This window comes from Eurosta solidaginis, chromosome 4 (genome assembly GCF_040869045.1).
Source record: "Eurosta solidaginis isolate ZX-2024a chromosome 4, ASM4086904v1, whole genome shotgun sequence".
Classification (NCBI taxonomy): Eukaryota; Metazoa; Arthropoda; class Insecta; order Diptera; family Tephritidae; genus Eurosta; species Eurosta solidaginis.
In genome coordinates, this window is record NC_090322.1 from 44,241,114 (window position 1) to 44,263,049 (window position 21,936).

The following is a 21,936-nucleotide window of genomic DNA, read 5'->3' on the forward strand; positions in this document are numbered from 1 at the left end:
AAACTGCATTATACTTGTATAGAAAAATCTTTAAGAAGTAATTGAATTTAAACTTTGCACAAAAGTATATAGGCATTAGTTGGTAAAAATCTCAAAATTGTTGTAACTTGTTCAAAAGATCCATTTATATTTACGCTTTGTTAAAAAAGTTGTATATTTTCACGGACGCACCGCTTTATAAAAAAATCTCACTTGGCTTTTCACGGGACCACCGTTTATATCAAAAAAAAATTTTTAATTGGTTTTTAACGGAACCACCGCATGTATTAAAAAATTAATTGGTTTTTCGCAAACCACCGTTTATATCAAAAAATTCAATTGGTTTTTCGCCAACAATTCATCAAATTTATAGCGTACCTGGAGACTGCTTATCTAGTTCACTCAGTCTTATATGGTGAGGTTTTGTTGGAAAATGTAGGTATTAAAAAACTGAAGTAGAATGAAAATTTGAAAACGCAAATTCAGGCATGTGAAACTTTAAATAGAAAGAAGATTTGTGAAATGCTTTGAAATTTTGAAAAAATGGGAGTTTGAAAGTATGAGAATTTGTAAAATGAGTTGAAAGTATGAAAAATTTGAAGAAAATGTAAATTTGTAAAATGAATTCAAACTGGAGAAAAAAATTAAATGTAGATTTGCAAATGTTAAGATGTATAAAATGGTTCGAAAAAATTTTAAAATTATTGAAAACTGAAGTAGTTAAATTTAGACGCACGCACCGTTTTAGTAAAAAAATCCAAGTGTTTTATATAAACGGACGCACCGTTGGTATCAAAAAATCCAAAATGTTTTACATAAACGGACGCACCGTTGTAATCAAAAAAAGATTTATCATATTTAATGTGAACACACCGCACTTAATAAAAATTGTAAATTTTTGTATACATATATGTAAAAAAACCCTTAGGAAAAATTTTATTAATACATACATACATACATATATCATATACTTATTTTTCTGCTTCACTCTTGCTATGATGATGGCTGCCGCTGATGTTAATGCTGGCCTTCGCTGCCGACGGTGGTTGCTGCTGCTGGGCTTTGCTGTTGATGGTGTTCGTTGCTGCTGACGTTCGTTGCCGCTGGCGGTGGTACAGTTTATGGATCCGTTATCTGAGTGGCGTGGGTTTCGCATGCCGTTATTATGTATATTATAATTAAATGATTTATGTTATCTCTGATCTTTTTACTTTAAAAATTTGTAGTTCGTAGAATTTAGTTCTTTATGTTATTTCCGTAGTGTTTAGTTTTTACATAATTTGTTGAATTAGGAAATAGTATTTTGTAGATTTTTGTTATTTCGCATTTTGTTGTAATTTTATTACATTCGTTAAGTTAATTTTATTATGTTCGGATCACACGCACTCAACTCTCCTATACCACCACCACGAGGCTCCAGCCTCACGGTCGCCATGTAAGGTTCCATTTCGGAACCTCCGGAAAAGTTGTACATAAGTGCACACCCTACTGCACACTCCACAATCAATTAACAAACAAAGTATTTTACATTGGTTTTCAGTACTTTTATTTAGTGTTAGTTTCCAGTTTCTTCCTTTAATGAATAGTTTTAATTCTATGCACTATACTTAGTGTTGTAGTTATTTGGTTTAAAAATAATTTAGTTTTTTTTAAAATTGCTCACACTTCTTTGAGTGTTCACTTGAATGTACAAATTTATAATCGTGTCTATAACATTTTTTATGTCAGTGGTGTAAGGCTTATGTTCCTTATAACATCACACCACTTAACACTTTTAGGGAAAGATTTCATAAAATTTCCGAAAGAAGCAGGAATGAAAGAGTGTCAAAAGAATTTTTTTAAATTGGCTGAATTTCCACGAGTATTTGCTATAATTTTGATTGTACACACATTAAGATTTTATCTCCTGGTAAATTTAAATACATAAAATATCTTAATAGTTGATGTAAATATACTATATATCCATATTTATGTATATCAAATACTTGTTTTAGGCGACGAAGATGCGGAACTTTTCCGGAATAGCAAAGGATTTTTTCCATTAATGTTCAGACGCTTTGTGACAGCCAGCTTCGCATACAAGATATTGTTGCCGATGGCCAGGTTCAACCCATGATGCAATGATATTTCGAAACTCAAGAATTCATTTTCGCCTAGAATCTGGTTTAAAAACGGACTTGTTGTCGCCGACAGTGGATACGAAAATACTAATAGAGTTATCACACCACTCTTACAGGTTAATACCCCAACTGAAAACTTGTTTAATGAATCCCAAATTCACACACGAAACTGTATAGAGCGGTCATATGGTGTCTGGAAGCGCCGGTTTCCAGTGCTATCAGTAGGATTACGTATGCACATAAAAAGGTGCAGAGTATTATTGTAGCAACTGCTGTGTTGCATAATATATGCTGTGACATTCGGGATGAGGTAGCTCCGCAACTATCAGGAGATTCGGAGAGTGCGGTAAATAATGTACTCTCTGTACCTCACAATCGTTCTAGAGCCCATCAAAGTTCCTGCAGCTCCCCAAGAACGTCTTTGATAAATAACTACTTCGCGAATGTGTAAAAAGTTCAATTTTAAATAAAACTCATAATTGTTTGCCCATCTCAATAAAACACCTATGTAAGTTTTACGGATAATTTAATTCTTAGTTCATTTAAAGAAATTGCAAAGTTATTCAGTCAAATATACACTCCTGCTCATATTAATAGGTACAAAATTGAAAATTATTTTATTCGTAACGTATATTTACTTATGGGTTTTTTATAATTTTCATTTAAAATATAGCAAAATCTATAGTAGAAACTGAATAAATAAAATCCCTATGACTTACTTAGAATTCAGGACAGTGGATCAAATTTTGAAAAATTTTTATCAAAAATTGAAACTTTTTTATCCGAATTTCAAACAATTTTTTGAGTATGCTCATTCTATTTTAGTAAAATAATGTGCGAGTTAGAAGCATCTCAAAATTTTCCCCGAATTTTCAGAATTTTTTTTGCCGACGGTGTTGAATATATTTTATTTTTATTTTATATAATAATACAAATTATTATACAAACAAAAATAACGCAGCGCTAGAAGCATAGGCTTTCGGCTGAGGTGTTGAATATTTTTTCCATGTTTTGATTGAAAAATCACTTTCGTTCATGAGTTGTATGGAAGAAATACTCAACACCGTCGGCAAAAAAAATTCTGAAAATTTGGGGAAAATTTTTAGGTACTTCTAACTTGCACATTATTTTACTAAAATAGAATGAGCTAAAAAACTGCATACTTGATACAATTTTTTCAAAGTTTGATCCATTGTCCTGAATTCTAAGTAAGTCATAGATATTTTATTTATTCAGTTTCTGCTATAGATTACGCCATATTTTAAATGAAAGTTATAAAAAACTCATAAGTAAATATAAGTTACGAATAAAATCATTTTCAATTTTGTACTTATTAATATGAGCAGGAGTCTATGCTTATCAAATAGAATTGCCTTCTGAAAAGTTTTCAGGTACTTTCCTCTTACAAAAAAAAAATTCAATAAACTCATATACTGTTACAAAGAAACAAGGTAGAATATTGCCTATACTTTCTACGAAAGGTCTTTGAAAAAAAATATTTTATAAATTCTGCGAGTCATTTACTACGTTTATATGCTCACATAAAGTTTTTCAATTTAATTCATTTTATTTCAAAAAAAATTATAAACGGATTTGCATGCCGACTTGAACAAATCTTTCATTTTACTTCAGACCGATTTTCAAATGTGTCGGAAAAATTTCGTTTTGATATAATTCGGTTTTATGTTCATATATACATGGCAGTTGTTTATAAAATATTTTGCTTATAATAATAATAATAATAATTGCTTATTCAAAGAACTTTTCATTGATTCCTGCTTCAAGCTTCTTTTCATTGATGAAAAAGATAATGCATTACCCACTTTCCCACTGGGTATTGCCAAAAATAAATAATAAAAATCCATAAATACAGTGAACCAAAGATAAAATGGGACAAAATTGAAAATGGTTTTATTCGTAGCAAATGTGACTAGAAATTTGTGGCACGAAATTTTTTTTGAAGGTGAAATATTTTAATGAAATTTGGTGTTATGGTTCACAACGATAATATGAAAGTACATATTTAACAATTCTTCGAAATTCAAATAATTTTTAAAGTTGTTTCGACATTCCTTTGTTTTTGCTAGTTCTCTCGTTATTGGACACTTCAATTTTGCCAATTTTTGAAAATATATACGCACGATAGAATCTTCATCCTATCTTCACTTTTTATTGTGCAAAAAAGTTTTTTTGCAAATATTATTCGCAATTTTTTTAATATTTTGCACTTCTTCATCGACTATAGGATCATACTGTTGAGAAATGCAATTTGAAAGAAGATACCATCTTGTATATATTTTAAATATGAGTCAAATAAGTTTCACCAATCGCGAAAAAATAAGCAAAAACTAAGGAACATCGCAAAGATGTTTATATATAGCTATAACTTTGAAAATAATATTATATATATATATTATATAAAATATATTATTTATTATATATTTCAAACAAAATTTAAACTTTTTCATGTGTTGTATGGAAGAAATTACTCAACACCCTCGACGAAAAAAGTTATGAAAGTTGAGGGAAAGGATTGATCTGGTTTTTACTTGCATATTATTGTACTAAAACGGATTGGGTTACAAAACTGCGTACTCAAAAATTGTATGTCCATTTTTTTAAGTTTGATTAAATCTCGGAAATTTGTGTCAACTTTGAAACTTTTATTTATGCGTCATCTGTTATAAATTTCGCTATATTTTAAATGAAATTAATTCAAAACATATAAATAATATACATATGTTACGACCAAACCATGTTCAATTTTGTCCCAGTTTATCTTTGGTTCACTGTACATTCTTACAACAGGAAAATATTCCACTAAACCAATTATAACAAAACCCTTTAAAATATAACGGCATATCTAAAATAAAGAAAATTCACTTTTTTTGGTACATCGTTGCAATTACTTTTGCTCATGCAAGTCTTTTCTTCAAAACTTGAAGTTCTATCTCGTGTTTCTCTCTCATTAGCTCCCTTTCCAGCTTCGCTTTTTCTTCCATTAAACTAATTCTTTTTTGGTGCTCTTCCTTTAGTAAGTCGATTTCTACCCTCAACTTCTCCTCTGTCCATTTAGCTTTAACCTCCGCTAAGTTTGACCAACTAGACTGTGCGTTAGTATTTCTTCTTCCCCTTGAGCTTGCCTTCAATTTGGCACTTTTTGGTTGCCTGAGCATTCCCGGGCTGTATTTATTCCCCGCTCTTGAGTATTCTCTTTTACTTCAACAGCTTCGTCACCATTTTCATTTACAGGGTCTGTAGAAATAAAACAAGAAACAGTACAATTTACTTACAAATTATAGTTTTCAACAGTTTTAATATCTGAACAGTTTTAATCATCTTCCAACCACTATTTCTTCTTCTTCCGGATCATCTGATGCTTTTGCTGATTGCTCTAAGAATTGCGATCACGTAAGTAAAATTCTATAAACACAAAGCTTATACGTACTTGTATGTGGGATGAAATCGCTGTCATACTGACTTTCCATTCCATTTATTTGCTTTTCATGCAAAATGGATAAAAGCATGTCTTCCTTATCTGTGAGTTTTGTGGAAGGCGGCCAACCCCCCATTGCATACACTGACTTTTTCTGCTGCAGCCTTTTTCTTCAAATCTGTCTTTAGATTGTTATATTTTTTTTCAAGGAGTTTTCATCCCGGAATAAAGAAGATTCACTTTGAGAATTGAAATCCTCCTCGACCTTTCTCCAGGCTGCTTCCTTTTTTCCTAGCGCCGCCACATCCGATTTCTTGCATTCAATTATGTCCTTATATTTAGCTACAAGAGTGACAAGCAAATCAATTTCACTTGGAGCAAAATTTTGTCGTCTTTTATTTTCTTTCATTTCAACCAATTATTTTAACAACTTTTTATTTCCATACAATTTCACAAATTTCTGTTTTTTGTACAAGGACAGCTGTCAAAATATATAAACAAAGCATTTCATTGCAGTGTTACTATATTCCACCATTAAATATTTTCCAAACTTAAGTATGCATGGTAAAACGCAAACTTGAGCAAAAACTTAAGGTGTACTTTAAAACCGATGATAAACGAAGTATACAGTGTATTACACACGAAACCAACGTGCTACTAAGTTAAAGCAGGCATGCTTAACCAACGAAACGATATCATTTCGTTACGATAATCAACGTTAATAAACGAAACGAAGTCATTTCGTTTCGTTTATTAACGTTAAGATCGTCAAATTAACGAAATGATTTCGTTTCGTTTTCTGCCATATCAAAACGAAATCAAATCGTTTATGTTGATTATTAATTTCAAACTATGCTGGTAAAGCTGATTGATGGCGGAGTCATTAAAGGTGAAAGCATTATCCAAGCTGATTGCAACTTTTCTCATGAATTTTGACAGTACGAACATTTCTCAGAGTATTTTTGACATTACCACCAACGAATTACACAAACAAATTACATAGAGTTTGTGTGTGTATGTGCGCTCGTTGTTGCCACCTTACGGCTTCACCATGGCTATAGCATTGCCAGCACAATTCAAACATAAAGTATCACGTTTTCGTTAACGTTTTTAACGTTAACGAAAGCTTTTCGTTTCGGTTAAAAACGAGATACAATTTATCTTGATAATTTCTTTATCGATAATATTTCGAAGTGTTTCAACGGAAACGGTGGAAATTTTTTGATAAACGATTAGCTTAACGTTAAGGTGCATCCCTGAGTTAAAGCGACTATGATTTCAGTTTCTACTCAACAATGTCATATATGTATGGGACATATGTGTTGCAGGGTACTCGTATGTATTTTCTATTTTATGTGCTAGTCACTCATAGTATTTTTCTGAACTTGACTAAGTACACATTTAGACACAATCTTTTGGCTCATGACTAAGTGCACTAATTTTATTAGTACTCAAAGCAGATCTCTGATACGCATATATGTAAAGAAACAAACACCTATGTATAAGTGGTTTATTCAAATAACGAAAAATAAGTTATCCCAAAACTTGATGAAGCATCTTCTCTTTTTCTCCAATTCTTATTTCTCATTTTCCATTGTTTCGAAGATTGTACATAGGTATTGCAAAAATGTATGTGGTTGCCATCCACAAGAAATAAATGTACTTAAAGCCAAATAATGGTTTACAGTTCGGCCAATCTGACACATGATCGACCCTGATCATACAAACTAAATATTTAAATACATGTATACAAAAAAATATCTTCTCTTTTTTTTTTTCTTCATACAAGTAACTATCGCTAATGAATTTAAAATGACCCATATATTGCCTTTTGTTAGTCCTACATTGCAGCATCAATCAATCTGATCGTTCCTCTTCCATAATCGTATAAATCGCGACTCAATAATACCATTATATGGCAATTGTGTAACCTGACAGTTTTTTATGTCTCTGATAACATATCTATCATTAGGAAGTTTTTTATCTACGATATATGGACCTTTAAATTTTGGTAAGAGCTTTTTATTAACACCGACTGTATTATCGACATTCTTTATCATGACGTAATCGCCAACTTCAAATTCCCTAGCAGGTGTATTATTTCTAAGCAAATATTCTTCGTTGTGCCGCTGGGATGCCAGTATTGCCTCACTCGCCTCCTGTCTACAACTGTTAGATTACATTGTTCTATATACTGTTGTTCATAAAAAAAATCAGTAAATTCATCAACGATGGGTCCTCTTTGGCATTAGCTAATGCTAGGAACTCACTGAACTCAAGGGATGTAAACAGGTGCCTCTATCTGAGATTATCCTATAAGGTCGACTATAATACTGAAAATAATTTTTTAGAGACTCGACGACCTGTTGTTGTTGTTGTTGTAGCAATGCTCGCCCCACCTAATAGCCGCGACCGATCACAAATTGTCATCAATATCCTCTTATTTGGGGGTCGCCTGGATCAAGCTGTCTTATAAGGTCACGTTCTCTCGCTAAGTTTGCGGCCTCCGCCGGGAAGTGGGGCCGGATTTCGGGAATTCTCCCGGCGGGAATGAAATGTGCCGAGGCGGATTTAATGACCTTACGGAAGGCACGCTCCCCTTTGGCGGGCATCAGTCGGGATAGGGAGGGCAGCAAAGCGGCTGTCTGTAAAGGATTTATATTCTTCCCACTTTCCTTTTTTGAAGTTTATGAAAGTGCGTTTTTCAGTGACGATGAAGTCGGCGGTACGCTCAAGCGAAATAAGTATGGGCAGGTGGTCGGATGCCAATGTTACCATCGGCTGCCAGTTGACGCAGTTTACGAGTTCTGCGCTCACGATTGAGATATCTGGCGAGCTGTGACAGCTTCCTACCATACGTGTGGGGGCGTCTCCGTTTATTGTGCAGAACGTCGTTTCTTCTATTTGATCCGCAAACATCTCACCCCTACTGTCCGCCCGCAAGTTTGAATGCCATAGATCATGATGGGCATTGAAATCACCTAAGATAATTGATTGTTGCCAGTGAGTAAGGCCCTGATATTAGGGCGGTATCCACTGGGGCAACAGGTGGCAGGAGGGATGTAGATGTTGATGATTTCTAGGTTTGCATCGCCTGACCGGACAGATAGGCCTTGACGTTCTAAGACATTGTCCCTGCGGTCGATGCCAGGATCAAATATATAATATTGCACAGAGTGGTGTATGATAAACGCGAGACCGCCTCCATTTCCGCTCTCGCGGTCTTTCCTGTGGACGTTATACCCAGAGCAGGTCTGCAATGCAGATCTTGCTGTGAGTTTAGTCTCTTGAATCGCAGCAATGCGGATGTTGTGCCGCTTCATGAAATCGACTATCTCCGTAATCTTCCCAGTTAGTCCATTACAGTTTAACTGCAGGATTCTGAAGTGCATAAGGGGAGACGTCGCCACTCTGGGGGTAAGTGACGGGTGACTACGCCTGGGTTGTGGAAGGCCAGGACGCAATTGCTCTTGTGGCCCTGGGACTGGGCGTCCTTGGGCAAGCATTGGGGTACCCTGATGATTTGGGTTTGCGACCTGGCAAGATGGCGCGATGAAAACCGTCGGGGGGTTGCCGTCGCGGAGACCAGAACATCTGGGAAAGTGGCACCACCCAAGGCAGGAGCTGCATTGGGCGGATGTCGCAAACCTATATATTCTGTGCTGGCAGACGGTGCAAACGGAGGTAGGGACTAAGAGTCTGTTTCCCTGACCTGCACGATTGCTGCCGGAAAAGAGGGGGGAGAAGACGGGGGCAGGGGCTGATGCTCAGCATTGCTACCAACTCTACTACAAAGGTAGTAGTTATGAGTGGTATCAGCTGTTTGAGTTGTTGGCGCCGTGGGGCGCGAGCAGCAGCGGGTACTTGTTGTGGCTTGCTGAGCAGCGGGGCTGCTGGAGGGTAGTGGGGGGGGGGGGGGGGCGCTAAGGCGTAGACTACGGGACGCCCTTGGGCGTGAACAGCAAGGAGCCACAAAAGATTTATAAAAGTTACGTGGACGTCGGGTTTTGGGATCAAGCCCAGAACAACCTGTCCGATGCAAACATCCCTTGCACGAGACACACTGAACAGAGTATGACCGTCCTAAAAAGATTCTTTTCCGGCAGATGCAGCAAAACCATTTCTCAGGACCGGGGTCAGGAGACGGACCCGGATTGGATTCGATGCCTTCCCGGAGTAAGATAATATGGAGCAGTCCTGCTGCAAGGAGCTGCTGGGAGGATGACAATTTGTGGGAGGGACGAAACAAATTAGATGGGGTCACACTGAAATGACAGTCCTTGGTCGGATAAAATCCCGAGTCGCTCCGGTACATAGAACCGACTGCCTTGGGAAGCACTCGAAGCGACTCGACGACCTCTTTAGTACTAGTTGAGTTAGCTGGGTATAGTTTCCCAAATTTGGTGAAAGCATCAATTACCACTAACAAATGTTTTCTCTTTGACTTTAAAGCAGGCAATGGTCCCAGATAATCAATGTGAATGGTGTCAATAGGTATCGGCTTCTCGGGGATGCTGTAGAGGTTCCTTTCGCTTACTCGGGCAGGTGCCGAATATCAATACATTTTAAACAATTCTTTACAAACTTGTCAATCTTAAGTCTCATTTCCGAAAACCAATAATGTAGTTTTATCTGGTTATACGTTTTATCCACCCCCAAATGGGCGACCTTTTCGTGTATACAACGTATAATATTATCTTCCATTTCTCGGGGGACATAAAAATACAACTGGCCCCTCATATCTTTTCAATAAACTAACCCATCTTTTATATCAAAAAGTTTCGATGGTTCCTTTTCCAATCTGTCCCTTATTTTAATAATATCAGGGTCACGAATTTGAGTTGCCTGTAGCTGGAACTCTAAATCATCTTCATTAACAGCAAGAACTACCTCACTTCGGCTGAGAGCATAAACATGCCCCATATTAGCACCTCCTCTGTGTTGAACAGAATAGTCATAGTTTGTAATTCGAAAGCCCATCTCGCAATACGCGGGTTAAGAGTCTTTTTGCTTAACGTTAGGGTAAGTGAATTACAATCAGTGATGATCTTAAAGGGTATTCCTACAACATAAACCCTAAATCGCCGCAACGCATAGATAATAGCTAGAGTTTCTAACTCAAAGCTACGATATTTGCTTTCAGTGCTTGTGGTTCGTTGCGAAAGGTAAAAAACTGGGTGAAACTTTCCATCCGATTGACGCTGTAACAAAACAGCGCCATAACCAGCGGTGGGCACCACTACATTTACGCGGTTACCAAATTGAGAATGTGTTAGTAAACACGAACGCGTAGCGAGCACGAAAGCAAAATCAATTATTTATTTAGTTTGATTTAAATGCTTGAACGGTGAACACGTGTCAAACGCACTCTTTGTAACTCTGTTTTAAGCGCGCGTGCAACACTTCCGCACTGTACGACCATCGAAATCAAACTAAAATAGCTGTCGTTGATTTTGACGAAGTAGTCATTGTACTCTCGCTTATCGTATACATATATGGTCGCTTAGCAGGTGCTAAGCTAACGCCCACCCCGGGCCATAACCCTGGGTACTGGCGTCACAATGCAATTCTGTCACATTCTTGATCATATATTGACAAAACCGGAGGGTCAGTGAGCCTTGCTTTTAGTTCAGCAATCGAATTCAAGCAAGCTTCGTCAAGCTTAAATTTTGAATTCTTCTTTAGTAAATTCTTTAGTAAATTTTTGAAAACTGTGGGACAAACTTTCTAAAGTAGGAGCATAACCCAATAAGTGAGTGCAATTGTTTCAGAGTTTTCGGTAAAGGAAATTTCGCAACAGATTGTTTGTGTTCTTGGTTTAGCTTTATGCCCATATAACTGACATCATACCCCAACTACTGAATACTGCTTTGACAAAACTTAGACTTTGGCAACTTTAATAGCGTTTTCTTTTCTGAAATAAATTGTTGCCTAAGTAAATAGTAAAGCCTTAATAGAGTTACTCCTACCCCAGAAAATGTTCAACATTTATAGTGCATACAAAGAACATTTCAACTCACCATATTCACTCATATTAACAGAGTATATGTGGAACTTAAGAGCGAATTGAGATTTTCACAGAGTTGCATTGCCACACCGCCATTTTATACAGGGTAAAAGTGTAACGCTTTTGCGTTGCGAGCAGGCAACAATTTTCACAAAAGAACGAAATACCCCGTAAAGGCGTTGCCTCTTTTTCAGAATAGTACAACAACCCTTGCGCGGCGTACAAAAAGCGTAACACTTTAGCTAGAAAAGAAAACGCTATAAGTCCGGACCATGTCGAGCTATCTGCTTCAATACTGATTCCAATAAGATTAGATGTTCGTCTAATCCCGCTGTGGCTAGCAATATATCGTCCATATAAACAATCAAGAGACCCTTAGAAATAAAATCTTTTAAAATAAAAGATATAAATCTTTGAAATACAGAGGGGGCATTTTTGAGACCAAAGGGCATCATTACATATTCAAATTGGCCACTTGGTGTAACGAATGCGGTGCATTTGATTGATTCTTCAGTTACTTTTACTTGGTGAAAGCCATTTTTTTAGATCTAACAATGTAAAATACATACTTTTTTCCTCCAAATACTCCAAACAGTCTTCGATAAGAGGAAGGGGATAATTATCTCTTACAGTGATTTTATTTAAATCTCTGTAATCAACACACATTCTAGTTTCCCAATGTTTCTTTTTTTCTAACACTATTGGTGATGCATATGGGGAATCACTATGCCGAATTATACCTTTATCTAAAAGCTCTTGAACAATTTTTTCAACTTCAAATTTATCTTTATAAGATAGTCTTCGCGGATGTGAATAAACAGGTTGATCTGAGGTTAGCCTAATAGACATTTCGTAGGGTTTTACGATACTCTCTTGAGAATGGTTCAAATAACAATTCATGAGAATCGGTTCAGCCGTTTCGGAGGAGTTTAGCCTCTAACACCGTGACACAAGAATTTTATATATTAGATAATATAATTTGTTTGGAATTTCAGGTTTTTGGATTTATATAATTTATCATTAAATCACATATGTTTATGGTTTAGATTTTAGCTACTAAGTCGTATGTTTACATCTTATATTTATTTGTAAATTTGATACATTTCAAGTGTTTTTTTTATGTTTTGGCATAGAAATGCGTTTCAAACTAGTTATTACCCACATAGCATATGGAAGATTGATTAAAGTATAAATCACCACAATGAGATATTTTCGACTCCTTTTGACGACTAAAAACTGTTTAATCAATTCTGCGATCAAGAGAAGACTCGAAATCGACTCCCTCTTATGAGTGAAATATGATTTATTGAAAAAGCAAAGACAAAATGTAAAGCGATCACAAAAAATGATTTAAATAAGATCCCAAATATACTCTTAAATGTCTCGAGAAAGAATCGCAAAAGCTTTAAAACACACTTAAAAATTATTCCCATAAGACTCATAAATGATGGTAAATATGACTCGAAAAATACTTAATACTGATTAGAAGTATAGGTTAAAAGAGACTCACCAAGTGTAGTTGCGCGTAGGGTACCATTTTCTCCCGACGAGGGAGTCTTTTCTGATCAGAAAATGAGAGCATATATGCTTATTTTTATCATGCTGGAGACTCGAAAAAGACTAATATGATTAATAATTTCAAAAAATGCTGGGTGGGATATTTGAGTATTACATTTCTAAATTTGTAAATTTTGTATTTGTAAATAAAGCGTGAGTTGCCTAAAGTTATTTATTGTACCTTTTGTACACGATTTTTATGAACAGTTTTTAATTTTTTCTTTTCTTTATCAAAAACTTTTACATTCGTCCCATCTATTTCTTTAACTACGTACGGCCCCTGATATATACTTGCATGTTTATGGCGCAGTTCTTTTTGTATTAGAACCTTATCATTTACGCTAATTGTTGACGGACATGCATGTTTGTCATAATAATATTTATTTCGAACTTTATGTTTGTTTAAAAGTTCTTGCGCCAATATGTGTAATTTTTGCATGCGGTATTTCGCCTCTTTCACGTAATTCTCTACATCATAAATTGGATCAATTTTTGCTTTTTGAAGTTCACTAGGTAAAATGGATTTTTTACCGAATACTATTTCGAAGGGTGTAAATTCATTATCGAAAACTGTATTCGAAGTGGTATTGTGAAAAAACGTGAAATACTTCAAGTAAGTATCCCAGTCCGACAAATACTCAATGTTTTCGTTCGATTGAACCTAATGTCGCATGATGATACGCTGTGGAAAAATCGTGTTTGATTTTTAAAAGTTTTGTCAGCTCTGAGAACAATTCATTTTTATATTCCGTGCCTAGATCAGATTTGATATAGTTCATTGGACCATATGTTAAAATAAATGACTCGAATACCGCATAAGCTATTGTTTTCGCACTTTTATTCGCAACCGCTACTGTTACTAAGTACATTGTTAAATTGCAAATTATGGTACTGCGAACCTGTTACCATACTTCGATTCTGGGAACGGTCCTATTGTATCAATGACTACTATTTCCAATGGTTTACAAGGTGTTGGTGTTAACACTACCTTTTCTTTAGTTTTTGGTTTAACCTTGTTTAACAGGTAGTGTTGGTAAGTTTTCACAAATTTCGCGATGTCTCGGGTCAAATAAAATTTATTACGAACATTTGCGTACAGCTTTTTAACACCACAATGTCCACCTGGGATGGCATCATTGTGATAAATTGACATAATTTTGAGTTTTTTGGCTTCCGTTGTTATGATCTCTACCGGGTCGGCCAGTATTATCTCTACGTCTTTAATATTTTGTTTCCACTTTGTTTAAACTTTAAAATAGTACAATATTTGAAAAATAAATCGTCTTTTGGCCATTCTATCTTATTAATACCGTGATTGTCGGCTTCGGATTGTAACCTCGAAAATAACTCGTCTAGATTTGTTATTTCGTTAGCAATCTCAGTATTAACAAGTTCAATTTTTTTATGTTTTATATGCGCGTGAATTTGTAATTTTGAAATTTCAGTTTTCTCATCATAGAAAATTGTCGATCTAATACGTGGAATTTTATTAGAAAATTTAAATGAAAATTTGTCATAAACCTTGACTGTATTGTCTGAGTCGTTAGAAATAGTTGGTAAATTTGTATCAGATTGTTGTTTTCACCCGTGTTTTTACCGCAAGAATTTGTTTAGTCGAGTCCTTTATTTCGCCAAATGAGATGCGTGAGAGTGCGTCAGCACCAACATTACTTTTTCCTTTGATATATCTATTGTGAAGTTTTACTCGGCTAGTTCAGGACGTATGCTTGCTAATTTTGATGTCGGATCCTTCATATTAAACAAATAAACCACGGGTCTATGATCTGATTTTACGAGAAAGTTGGTTCCATAAATACATATATGGTCTGAATTGCTTTATCGCAAAATATATCGCTAATAACTCTAATTCAATAATTGGTTTCTTTAGCTCCGCCTTAGTGAATGATTTAGACGCAAAACAAATGGGTAAATCGTTATCTTCATGAACCTGACTCAGTATAGCACCACAACCTGCCTTGGATGCATCGACCGTAATTATGAACTGTTTTTTGAAATCTGGATATTGTAATAACTGTGGTGACATTAAAGCGGATTTTAATGATTGGAATGCGTTTTCACAAGCACTATCCCAAATAAAGTCTGCCTTTTCCTATTCAAGCGGTTTAAAGGTGCTGCCAGAGAAGCAAAATTAGGTATAAACCTTCGATAATAATTCGCAAATGCTACAAAGAGTCGCACAGCGTCTTTGTCGGTTGGTTTTGTATATTTATTAATTGCTTCAATTTTTGACGGGTCTGGCAACATTTGTGACCCGAAAAGGTTAAATAAATAAATAAATGTAAGGCGCGATAACCTCCGATTGATCTAAGGCCGAACTTCTCTTCCAATTTGCGTCGTGCTCCTCTTGATTTTCCCTAAAAATTGGCCGGACGGGACCTACGTGTTTTATGCCGACTCCGAACGGCATCTGCAAGGCAGATGACTTTTCGTTGAGAGCTTTTCATGGCAGAAATACACCCGGAGCGCTTGCCAAACACTGCCGAGGGACGACCCCGCTTAGAAAAATGTTCTTCTAATTGAAAAAACTTATCTCTAAAATTTTGATGTTGCTTTGCCCGGGGTGCGAACTCAGGGCATACGGTGTGGCAGGCGGAGCACGCTACCATCACACCACGGTGGCCGCCGAAAAGGTTACTTACGGTCTAAGGAAATGACATTTATTAGGATTTAATTTAAGATTAAACTTTCTACATGTGCTGAAAACTTGAGACAGATTTTTAATGTGGTGCTTTTCGCTACATCCAATCACTATAATGTCATCCACATACAAAAAAGCTACGTTAGGCGGAATTCCTGAAAAAGCAATCGTCATCATTCTAGAAAAAGAGTTAGGTGCAACGTTTAACCCAAAAGGTAATACTTTCCATCTGAATGATCCACGGTCAGTGCTTAACGAGGTTATGTCGCGTGAGTCGGGATGAAGCGGTATTTGGTGGAAACCCGAAAAGAGGTCAAGCGTTAAAAATATTTTGCACGGCCAAGATTGTCAAGAATATATCTACTCGAGCGAGCGGAAATTTGTCGGCTATTAGTTTTTTGTTTACTGCGCGGAAATCTGCGCACATTCTATACGCTTTTTCGCCGTTTGTATCTTTCTTTGGCACAATTATAAGTGGACTATTATAGTTTGAAAAGCTTTCTTCGATTAAATCATTTTGCAATAATTTACTAACTTAGTTGTTTATTTCTTCGCTCTGAGAGTGTGGAAGGCGATAATTTTTGATGTACACTGGCGTTGTGTCTGAAAGTCGGAGTCTGTTCGTAGAAGTTGTTTTGCAGCATTTTGTCATTATTTAATGCAAAAATGTCCGAATACTCTAAACATAACTCAAGCAAATTACTTTCTGCATATTTAGGTATTTGTTTTTGTAAAATTTGTTTTAGTTCGCTAACACGATTAGTTCGATTGTCTATTTTATTGATTTTGTAAAATTTATATTTAGATAGTTTTTCTGTACGAATGTTGCAACTTTTTATGCATTTAATTGTATTTGGGGTATTTATAACTTTTACTATCGGATTATCGGTATCGATGATGCATCTTCCTGTAAAGACGCCTTCGGCTATTTCTTATGAGTTCACGACCAGTGGTTCTGGTAATTTTTCTAAGTCAAAAATTCGGAAAACTTCGCATCTTGGCGGAATAACACAAGAGTCACTTTCCGTACCGTGTAGGATTGGAAGTGAGAATTTTTTTCCTTTTATCCAAAAAGAAATACTATATGTCGCATAGCTGATTTCGCATTGGTTTTGTTTCAAAAAGTCTTTACCTAATGTTCCGTCCGACGGAATATTGAAATCGTCATTCACCACATGCAACGTATGCTTAATAAAAAAAATTGGAAAATGTAAATTTGTTGTGAACGTTCCCAAGGAAGAAACCACATCTGAAGTAACTCCCATAATATTAATTATATCATTGTCATTGATTGATAAATTTTTGTTAATGCATGAGATTTTAATTAATGAAATTTCGGCTTGCGTGTCGACTAAAAAGGTGCAACATTTGTTAGATCCGGTTATGTTTAATTGGATAAAGTCTGAGAAATTAAGATTTAGACAGTAAATGTTTTTTGTAGAAAATTTTTAGAAGAATCGGTTAATCGTAAATCTCTTGCTCCCCCAGTGCTCGCTCTTGAGGGGAATGAGCGTTTAAAGCACGCACGTTTGCGTTGTTACTACTCCTAGGAGTGGAAGTTCGTCGATTCGCATTATTCGTGCGATCGTTATTACTACTATTGTTGCTGTTATTGCCCTGATATCGCCATCTTGAAAAATTCGAAAATTGCTGTTACCGCGAGACCTGAAAGCAAGTACTTGGCGTTCCTTAACTTCGTTAGACTGTTCAACTATTAATTTTGCTACGACATCTTTGGAGTCGGTGAATGAAGTAGAAGCGTGAATTGACTTAACGAGGCTTGACTTTGCATTCAACCGGCAAACGTTTACAATTTGCTCAATCGCCATTTCACGCGCTTTAGCCTGGGTTATACCCTCAATAATTAACGAACGCTCCAACCAGTCCGCCAATTCCTCAATACGTCTAGCAAAATCAGTATAGTTGTTGTTATTTACTTGTAACGCCGTGATTCTTTCAGACACAACCTTCGAGTTGTCTGGTTTTATCCTATTACGTTGAGCTGCTCCAACCAGTCCGCCAATTCCTCAATACGTCTAGCAAAATCAGTATAGTTGTTGTTATTTACTTGTAACGCCGTGATTCTTTCAGACACAACCTTCGAGTTGTCTGGTTTTATCCTATTACGTAGAGCTACTTTAATTTCGTTAACTGAAGTTACTTGCGTCGGTATTGCTTCACGAGCTTTACCCTCCAGTTTTGATTTTAAGAATGCTATAAAAGTACCAGTTAAAGTTTCATCGGCAAACTCTTCAAGTAATTCAATTTTGTCTATAAAGGTCTCAAGTGCTAGAGGATCACCGTTGTAGTTTTCTCTAATTGAAGTAGCACACATGCTAATGAAAGTTTTCTTTTGCGCAAGTGTTGCCATGATTTGATCGTTAAGATCTGAAGCTGAATTCTAAGAAGATGAGGCAACGTTTGCGCTAGTTGAATCGTCAGGATTTGACTTTAAATTAGAAGAAGGTGAAGTTAATTTTGCACTGTTTGTATCGTTAAGATTTGGATACGGGTTGAGAGACGTTAAATTTTTGCTAGAGGAATCTTCGAAGCCTGCGAAATCTGTCGACAAAGATAATTTATTTTTCTGGTTTGTGACTGTTTCTGTCGAAGATGGAGTTAAACTTTCGTAGCTTGAAGCTGATTTATCGGATTCTGAATCTGAAGTTTTTTTGCACTTGCTTCCCATTTCTAAGGTTGTACATATGTAGTTATCATAATAGCAGAAAGAATTCAGTTCAAACTGCTATGAAATTAATGAAGCACTTGTTTGAATGTCCAAATTTGTATTTGAAGCTGAAATGTTGAGCAAAAAGAAATTTGAAAGAAAAGAACTTATTTACAGTGAATTGTCGCTGACGAAATATTTAGAAATTTAGTGGAAAATTTAATTGACACTGCACTATTGACATGAAAAATCTGTAGGAAGTAACTGAATTTGAAATTGGTTCAAAAGTATATAGGCACGTGGTAATCACGGACGCACCGCTTTATTTAAAAAAATCTTAATTGGTTTTTCACCGAACCACCGTTTTATATCAAAAAAAATCTCAAAAATGTGTTAATCACGGACGCACCGCTTTATTAATAAATCTTAATTGGTTTTTTCACTATACAATATGTGTGTGGAAATGGTCAAAAATGCTCGAAAATTTGAAAAAAAAAATATTTGTAAAAGACTATTTGAAAAATAGGTTTAGGGAACACGTTAGGAGTTTATTGAAATACCGTTTGCAAAAATCGCACTCTTGGATTCACTTTATCCCAGATAAACCCGACTAATTTTTTTTTTTTTTTTGATTTTTCGAATTGTATGGTATAATTCTGTTTAAATACCCTTCAAATAAAGTGGAAATCATGCTTATTATGTTTTTGTCCCCACCCTTGGGTCACAGGGCCCCATCCTTCTGCAAGGTCTTTGGGATGATACCACAATAATTTGTAACAACAGTTTTTCCACACAATTTGGTTTAGAAAATCCATTACTTTATTTAGTGTTTATTTTTAGAAAAAAAGAGTGGTATAAATTCCTTTTTTTGTTAAAATTTACATGTTGTGCGAAAGTAATTGTTCATTTATTCATAGATATATGTATAGAATGGAAAAAGGAAGTAAATAATTATAATTGGTGGTAATTGATAAAACAATCCACATATTAAGGAACATTGTATTTGATGCATTTCGTTGGTGCTTTTTTGGAACATTTTCGGCAAACCATTTGCTGCTTTTTACCTGTTTGCACAAAGATAAGCTGCTTATAAAATGATCCTTAACATTATCACCTTACCTTCGTTTGATATTAGTTCCACATAAATAACTTCAACACATATTGGTTTATGCTGATGAATTATAATGGGTTTGTTTAATGAAATAGTTTTGTCAGGATGTATCAATGTAATATTAATAAAGTTATACAATGAATGTGATTTAATGAATTTTAATATTGTACAGAAGCTCGGATAATTATGACTCTTCGGCAACTCCTTACTGACTGACTCCTTCGTTAACCCAAGCGGCTGTTGGAGTTGAATAGTTTATGATGATGCAAGGTTGCATGTTTTTGTACTTGACATCTCGGCCGATCCTGCTAACAAATCGTCCCCGATTTGGGACTCATCGTCATCTAATTCGGGAGGATTGGAGCACCAAAGCTTAATTTTGTACGCTGAAAATACTGAACAAAACTTTCGTGCTGTTTTGTGCATGCCGGGAATGTCCTCGATTAAATAGCGATCGTGCCCCAGAACTTTTGCAACTTGGTAAGGCCCGCGATATTTGGGCTCCAGCTTTCGTGACTACCCCGTGGCTGAAGGTTCATTTTCAATAACCACGAGGTCATTTTCGTTATATAGCTTAGGTTTGGCGTGTTTCTGATCAAAACAATCTTTCCACTTGGATCGTTCGTGTGCTATGTTGTCCAGCGATTTCAAACGTTTTTCAGCAATAGGCATATGTTGTTCTTGGACGTCGGTTTCATCATTAACTGCTGCTACAAGTCGGTTATGAACTATGTTTCGAAGATCGAAGTCAAAAATTAATTCATTCGGGCTAAATCCTGATGTAGAATTTTTTTTGCGAGTTTATCGTAAATTGTAAATTTCGTAGCGTTGTATCACACAATTTTGGGTCTTCGGTAGACGTACGTATATAGGACAAAATTGTTTGATTAGCACGTTCAACTTGCCCGTTTGCACGAGGGGTTCGAACAGCAGTCTTGACGTGCTGAATTCCATTGATTTCGCAAAATTCTTCAAAAGATTTTGAGGTGAACGCTGTACCTCTATCGGTTACGATTTTCGATGGTAGACCGAAATAACTAGTAAGATCGTTAAGAGCTTGAATGACGTGTGTAGTTTTTGTGTCTCGCACTGCCTTTACCACCAAAAACTTTGTAAAAGCGTCTGATATCGCCAAAATATAACAATTGCCCTTCTTGCTACGAACGAAAGGTCCTAGGTGGTCAATGTGTACTAAACGAAAAAGTATTGGCTCGGGTGGCTCGCTGTACAGACACCCTTGAGGTTTGCCGGCGTGTGCCTTTTGATAGCAACACTCGATACCTGACGCAATCTATTGCTGTACATATTTCCTCATTTTCGGGAACCGAAAAGCTTGTCGAATACGGTCGAGAGTTTTCTCTAATGCAAAATGACCCATATAGTCATGACAAGATTGCACAATACGCCACCTTACTGATTTAGGAACTACAAATTTTAGGCTGTCTGCCTCGCATCTATATACTCGGTGTTTTTGTAAACGATATTCTTTTCGTAGCATTGTCTCGTTAGGTGATTTAGTATCACCTCTTAAAATTGATATTATATCGCGTACCTTTTCGTCTTGTAGCTGAAGTGTATATAGCCAGTCATTAGTATCGGCTGTTACTTTCATAATGACGCCAGCTACTTCTACCTCTTTCCACGGCTGATCTGGAGAACGGCTCAAAGCATCCACGTGAGCCAAACGCCTTCCTGCTCTATGAATTGCTTCGAAATCAAACTATAAGAGTCTCAACCACCAGCGCGCTACTTTTGATTTTATTTCTTTGTTTGCTCGAATTTTGGCAACTGCCGTGCAATCAGTTACTAATCGGAACCTCTTGCCTAGCAGATATGTTCGGAATAGTTCTAGTGTCTCTACCACAGCCAAAACCTCGAGTTCGTAACTGTGGTACCGGCTTTCAGCTTCGGAGCAATGCCGACTATAATACCCAACCGGCTGCCACGTGTTCGTATCGTATGACTGCAATAGTACACCGGCAAGACCAACGCTACTAGCATCGGTATGTACTTCGTGATTAGCAGACACATCATATAATGCTAGCACTGAGCTACGTGTAAGTTTGTTAATCAGTTTTTCGAATGCAGCTTGTTGTGCATCGTCCCAGCAAAAATTATTTACTTCAGCCTTACAAAGCAAACTAGTGAGCGGTTTTGAGATGAGTGAGTAGTCTTGTACAAATTTTCGGAAAAATCCCGTAAGACCCAAAAATCGTCGTAATTCCGTAAGATTGGTAGGTTGCGAGAAATTCTGTATGACAGAGATTTTCTTAGTACCTGGCGTTATACCCTTTTCGTTTACAATATGGCCTAAATGTTCAAAACCAGTAGCTAAGAATTTACATTTTGCTAAACGTAGCGTTAAACCACTCTCACGCAATAATTCAAGGAACCTGCGT

The 21,936-nt window shown here is 36.2% G+C and overlaps 1 protein-coding gene across 4 annotated transcripts in view; it reads left to right on the forward strand.

Annotated features, from left to right (window-relative positions):
* The window catches only part of GlcAT-I (Glucuronyltransferase I), a 160,246-nt gene that overhangs the window by 42,671 nt on the left and 95,639 nt on the right, over positions 1–21,936 (forward strand). Inside the window, exon 3 of one of the 4 annotated variants that reach the window (XR_010952472.1) lies at positions 19,344–20,236. The exons of 1 other annotated variant lie outside the window; for it this stretch is intronic. The gene's annotated coding sequence lies outside the window, so the exon portion shown is untranslated. Of the gene's footprint in view, positions 1–1,097; positions 1,953–1,973; positions 2,686–19,343; positions 20,237–21,936 lie in introns of those variants that run through there. 2 more of the 4 variants (XR_010952470.1, XR_010952469.1) reach the window with 2 other exon arrangements.